The following is a 6,373-nucleotide window of genomic DNA, read 5'->3' on the forward strand; positions in this document are numbered from 1 at the left end:
GCGCGCAAAACGTGAACTATAAACATCGATTATGAGTGTTCCGCCAATTTTGACAGCATAGTTCGCAAATAAAATGATCCAAAATAAGCGTAAAATATGTTTTTATGCACTCATCAACCAACACGACGTAAAGGAATCTCAAGCAAGACCATTATTGTCGGTAGCACCTCCACTGACGCCGCCAATCATTGTAGCCGAAGAACCATCTCCTCCCCCTCCACCTCTAGTCGGTGTAGCCGAAGTAGTAGCATGGGCTTCCTTCCTCCTCAAAATGATCTCAAGCCTCCTCATATCCCACCATTCTCTAGTTAACTCATCCATGGTGGAAGGATCCATCATCATCGTCCTATTCTCCTTGGCTATGAGATCATTCAAGGCCTTCTTCTCCTTAAGTGCTAGTTTTCTCTTTTCTAACTCACGAATTGCATGCCATTTTGCTTGCTTCATCTCATTCTTTTTTTCGGGAAAACAGATAGAGAAGATCTAGATCTACATTTCCACCAATCAATCCCTTCTCTTTGTGAGGGGAACACATTAGATCTAAATCTTGGAAATTTTGGTGTTCTCCTTTGTTATTCCTCGCATATTGCCCCATACCATTGTTGGATATGTGCCCTAGAGGCAAATAAATAAAGATATTTTAGTGTCATATCTGTAATGTTGATAATAAGTTTTATGTCATGATATAACTGTATTAAGCGTAAACATTAGTACATGTGTGGTATGTAAACAAAACCTTGTCCATAATAATATGGTCCATTGATTAATAGATGAACAAGGTTTCCTGGTCATGGACAACAATGTCATTAATAATGGAGTCGTGTTGTTAGATGAATGACATGATGGACTCGCACCCATATAATGTATTGCAATGTGATCAAGTCAAGAAGTTCAGCATTGTGATACTAAGAAAAAATGTTGTAACATAATCCTTAGACCGTGGGGCCATATCTAATCACTATCACTGGCGACTGTTTAGACATTATCAACTGCCACACTGTAACATGTTGGTCATAACGATGTTGCTCAGGTATTCCAATGGGATGGGTTGGGGTGTAAGTGTTAGTAGCGGGGTTTGTACATCCTCGTGACGGATAGATACTATGGGCCCACTCAGTAATATTATATCAACAAAGCTTGCAAGCAAGTGACTAGGTCACAGAGGATATGATATCACGAGAACAAGTTGCAAATTTTCGTCCGTAACGAGATCGAACTAGGTATATGATGACGTTGGGACTCCAAGTGCATAGTGTTGTGTCAGCAGAGTATTTTCCCCACTAGGGTGACTCGAGGGTTTATATCGAACTTTCGGGGAATGGTTAAAGATTTATCTCTCCCTCTCTCCTTCTAGCAATCCTGCAAAATAAAATAAAATTTTGTGCCCCCAACTCCACCGTGTGGTTGTCAATCACAAGGTTTCGTATTAGTAATAGTAAAATAAAGTAGTAACGAAAGTAAGATAAACTAGACAAGTAAAGTAAAGTAAGTAACAACGGTAAAGGATAGATTGTTTTTTGGTTTTGTGAGCAAATAATATAACTAAATATTTGTGTATTTTTGGATTAAAATAGTGCTGCAAATAGAAAGTAGGATAAATGCAATGGAAATGTGTTTCTTATGATTAAAATTGGACCGGGGTTTATGGGTTCACTTGTCTATTCTCTCTTTAAAGTTGCAGCGTATAATAACAATTCATTAATGAGATAATAAGAATATAACTTCAATATGTGTAAGATACGCATTCATATGGGCATCATATCCTAACATAGAGATGATGCAATAAATCTCTCTTGTACTCCACAAGAAAGGGAAAACTTCATGCAATTTTGTATTAAGAATTAACAGAGTATAGCCATAAGTACTTTGCCATGATGTTTGAATATCAAATATGTTACCTTCACCAAACAAACAAGATCATCACTTTTGTCACATGAAGAACATAGCACATGCATTCACTTTATCCCTAGTGATATAGCAAAAGAAAAGGGAAAGCCAGCCATAATAGATCATGAATTTGTTGTCACTATTCAATCACTAAAACTATGCTATTACATCTAACACACACACACATCAGCCCACACATGTTCTCGCATACAAATTGGATCAGAACCAATAAACTTAAGAACGGGGTACATAATATGCATCTACCATATCTTACACAAAGTAGAGTCAAATCTCATAGCACAATATCATAGAATAAAGATCCACCACATATGAATTACATATATGACCATAATCATGTTAGCCAGCTCATATGGTACTAAGATCTATGAAGAACATGAGAGAAATAGATCAAGCTACTGCCACAAACCCGTAGTCCAGAGGTGGAATAATCCCCCTTGATCATGGTGTTGATGAGGAAGATGTCCGAGAAGGTGGAGATCCCCGGTGGCAGTTCTGGCGGAGTTTCCCCCTCCAATTAATCTTCGTTCATGCAGCCTCCGTTTTCGTGTTTCTGTGTTTCTGTGGCGCTCCCCTCCAGAGAACCTCAGGGGTCATATATATAGGAGTTTTAGGTCAAAATAAGTCGGTTCACGAAAGAATCAAGCGAATCGGATGATCGACGGCAAAAAGAGGGTGGGTGGCGCCCCCTTGCTGGGCGCGCCACCACTCTTTGGGCCTGAGGCCCCTCCAGATCAGGTACAAAAGTTCATGATGCTTCTATCGGTGAAAAAATGACGTCCCAGAAATCCTAGCTCGGTTTGACTCTGTATAGGCCTCTGAAAGTGAAAAATACACAAAACATGGTTTTCCTATTTTGCAGAGTTATAACCCAAATAAAGGGGGTTATTGGTAAATCCCCATAAATCAATATAAAACATAGAAATAACATCATATATGTTGAAAATATGTGGGAATATATGTTAATAAAGTACAAACTTTATGTATGCATTTTACATGAATCATTATACATGATACCAAATATCAAGTCTCGGACAAACTAGTTATCATGTAACAAAGGGAATAGGACTCAACGTTGAGGTTCAAACGATAAAGATAAATTCGTGGAAGGTGTAGGGATCGTTATGGTTATCCAGAACCCCCTGATGGTCAGTGATACGTCTCAAACGTATCTATAATTTTTGATGCCACATGCTTCTTTTACACCAATTTATATATGTTTTGCTCATACTTCGTTGCACTTTTATACATTTTCCGACACTAACCTATTAACAAGATGCCACAGTGTCAGTTCCCTGTTTTCTGATGTTTTGTATTTCAGAAAAGTTGTGCAGGAAATATTCTCGGAACTTGACGAAACAAATGCCGAAGTCAATATTTTTCCGTAACGAAGACAAAGTCCAGAGGGGAGTCGAAGGGGGCAGCAAGGCGGCCACACTAGCCCTAGGCGCGATCTGGCCCTGGCCCGCGCCTAGGGGTGGTGTGGGCCACCCTGTCCTCCACCGACATTGCCCCTCCGCCTATTTATTCATGATCTCGGGAAAACCATGAATACGCGAGCCTCCATCCACGAAAAGTTCCGTCGCGGCCGTCATTGCAGAACCCATCTCGGGAGGGTTCTGAAGCTCTTCCCGGCACCCTGCCGGAGGGGGAAATCATCGCCGGAGGCATCTACATCGTCATGTCCGCCTCCGAAGTGATGCGTGAGTAGTTCATCCCTGGACTATGGGTCCATAGCATTAGCTAGATGGTTGTCTTCTCCAATTTGTGCCTCATGTTTAGATCTTGTGAGCTGCCCTACATGATCAAGATCATCCTTATGTAATGCTACATGTTGTGTTTGCTGGGATCCGATGAATATTGTATACTATGTTGAGATCGATTATATATTCTTGGCATATGTTATTTGTGATCTTGCATGCTCTCCGTTGCTAGTAGATACTCTGGCCAAGTAAATGTTTGTAACTCCAAGAGGGGGTATTTATGCTCGATAGTAGGTTATGCCTCTAGTTTTCTGGAAGAGTGACAATAACTTCTAAGATTGTAGATGTGATGTTGCTACTAGGGAGAAAACAACAATGTTTTATCCGAGGGTAATTCTATTGTTTACTTTACACACATTGCTTAATGCGATAATCTGCTGCTTGTAACTTAATACTGGAAGGGGTTCGGACGATAACCGGAAGGTGGATTATTAGTCATAGACGCAGTTGGATTACGTTCTATGTATTATGTTGTAATGCCCAAAGGAATCTCATAGTAATCATCTTGTCATGTATGGTCGTTATCAATTACCCAGCATCAATTTGTTCACCAAGCATGCTATTTATCTTTATGGAGAGACACCTCTAGTGAACTATGGATCCCGGTCCTTTTCTTTTTCACTGATAAATTCAACCACTGCAATCCTACTCTGTTTATTTACTGTAAGCTCTGTTCTATTTAATTATTGCAAACATCTCTTTCCACTCGATACGTCTAATCCTTTGTGTTCATCAAACCGGTGAGATTGACAACCTCACTGTAAGTTGGGGCAAAGTATTTTGGTTGTGTTGTGTGCAGGTTCCACGTTGTTGCTGACACCGGTAGTGCGCCCTACCACTAGTCAGTTAGCAACACCTTCCGAAGTCAAGTCTTTCTCCTACTGGTCGATTAAACCTTGGTTTCTTACTGAGGGAAAACTTGCTGATGTGCTTATCACACCTCCTCTTGGGGTTCCCCAACAACTGCACGCCTGAAAGGACACGGATGTCGCCTAGAGGGGGGGTGAATAGGCGATTTAAAACTTTTACGAGATGGGCTTAACAAATACGGAATAAAACTAGCGTTTACTTTGTCAAGCCCAAAGCCTATATACTATGGTTCACCTATGTGCACCAACAACTTATTCTAAGCAATGGTTCATCTATGTGCACCAAAAACTTATGCTAAGCAATATAAGCAAGTATGTGATAGCAAGATATATATAACTTTAAGCACGATGGCTATCACAAGGTAAAGTGCATAAGTAAAGAGCTCGGGTATAGAGATAACCGAGGCACGCGAGAGACGATGATTTATCCCGGAGTTCACACTCTTGCGAGTGCTAATCTCCGGTGGAGAGGTGCGGTGGCTTAGTGCTCCCGAACGCCACAAGAGGCTCACCTTGAGGTGTGGTTGCTCGATGCACACCAATGCCACAAAGGCCTCACCTCAAGATGCGGTACTCACACCACACACCGAACGCCACGAAGGCGCCTCACCTAAATCTCCGGTGACCCTCGCCACAAAGGCCTAGGTCACGGTTCCACTAAGGGATTTCCTTAGAGGCGGAAACCGGGCCTTACACAAAGGTTGTGGCACACTTCCACAACTTAATTGGAGGCTCCCAACAAATCGCCACAAAGGCCTAGAATCCGTCTAGGGTTCCAAGAACCCAAGAGTAACAACCTTCTTGCTTTCACCACCACGAATCACCGTGGAGAACTCAAAGCGATGCACCAAATGCAATGGCAAGAACACCACTGTCGTTGCCTAATCGACGGTGCCTCGGAGGAGGGATCCGCACGAGGGGGAGAAGAAGTAGGGGCCATAGGGCGGAGTGCACACGGGATGGTGGTACACGATTTACCCAGCTTCGGAACACCTGCACGATGACAGGGCCTACTGCTGCTTGTCTGGAATTATCTGGGCGCTTTCGCGTTGTTACAATGAGTTGTGGTTGTACCTCTAGGGCTCCCGGGATCAGGCTTATAAAGGCGCACAGATCTAGGGTTTACATGCAGAGTCCTAGCCGGATTACAGGTTTGCCTAACTACGGTACTATGTCTTGCCGTGTACGTCAAGGATCCGCCTCCCTCTATACGTCGTCCCGGATCCGGGTTCCTACTGGGCCTTCATGGATCCGGGTTCCTCCAAAGGTCGGTCGGATCCGGCTCCCTTCTCCGGGCCGAACTTCATCCTTCGGGATCAACGAAGCCGGGCCGCCCGATGGGCCACATGCCACATCACCATCTATGGGCCACCCAGTGCTTGCCGGATCTAGGCACTGTCGATGGTACACCCATGAAGTATACCCACAACAGTAGCCCCCAGAGTTCTCCGAGTTTCACCTCATGTTTCCGCCTTGCTAGCGCCTTATGGTCTCCGGCAATGTTGGTAACGCGGAGAAACTTTAAGAACTCCAACTTCACATTTTCTTCTTTCCCAACCTTTAGTCGGAAAATCTTCTCATCCTGCGGGACTTCATCCATCGACAGTTCAAAACATGTCTCCGGGTTACTCCCCTGCTTGCGAACGAGAACTGCTTATCTTCGCGCTGTTTACCCGAAATCTCAAAAGACTCAAACGGTTCCGCCAATTCTGGCGCCATTTTCGCGCGATTTGAGCGGTAACTTATCCTTAGCCATTTTTACCGTTTAGGGTTTTGACACGTGTCACGCATCCAACGGTGCGACGCTTGCGTTCCGACCACAGGATGCGGAGCACG

This window comes from Lolium rigidum, chromosome 4, assembly GCF_022539505.1.
Source record: "Lolium rigidum isolate FL_2022 chromosome 4, APGP_CSIRO_Lrig_0.1, whole genome shotgun sequence".
NCBI lineage: Eukaryota > Viridiplantae > Streptophyta > Magnoliopsida > Poales > Poaceae > Lolium > Lolium rigidum.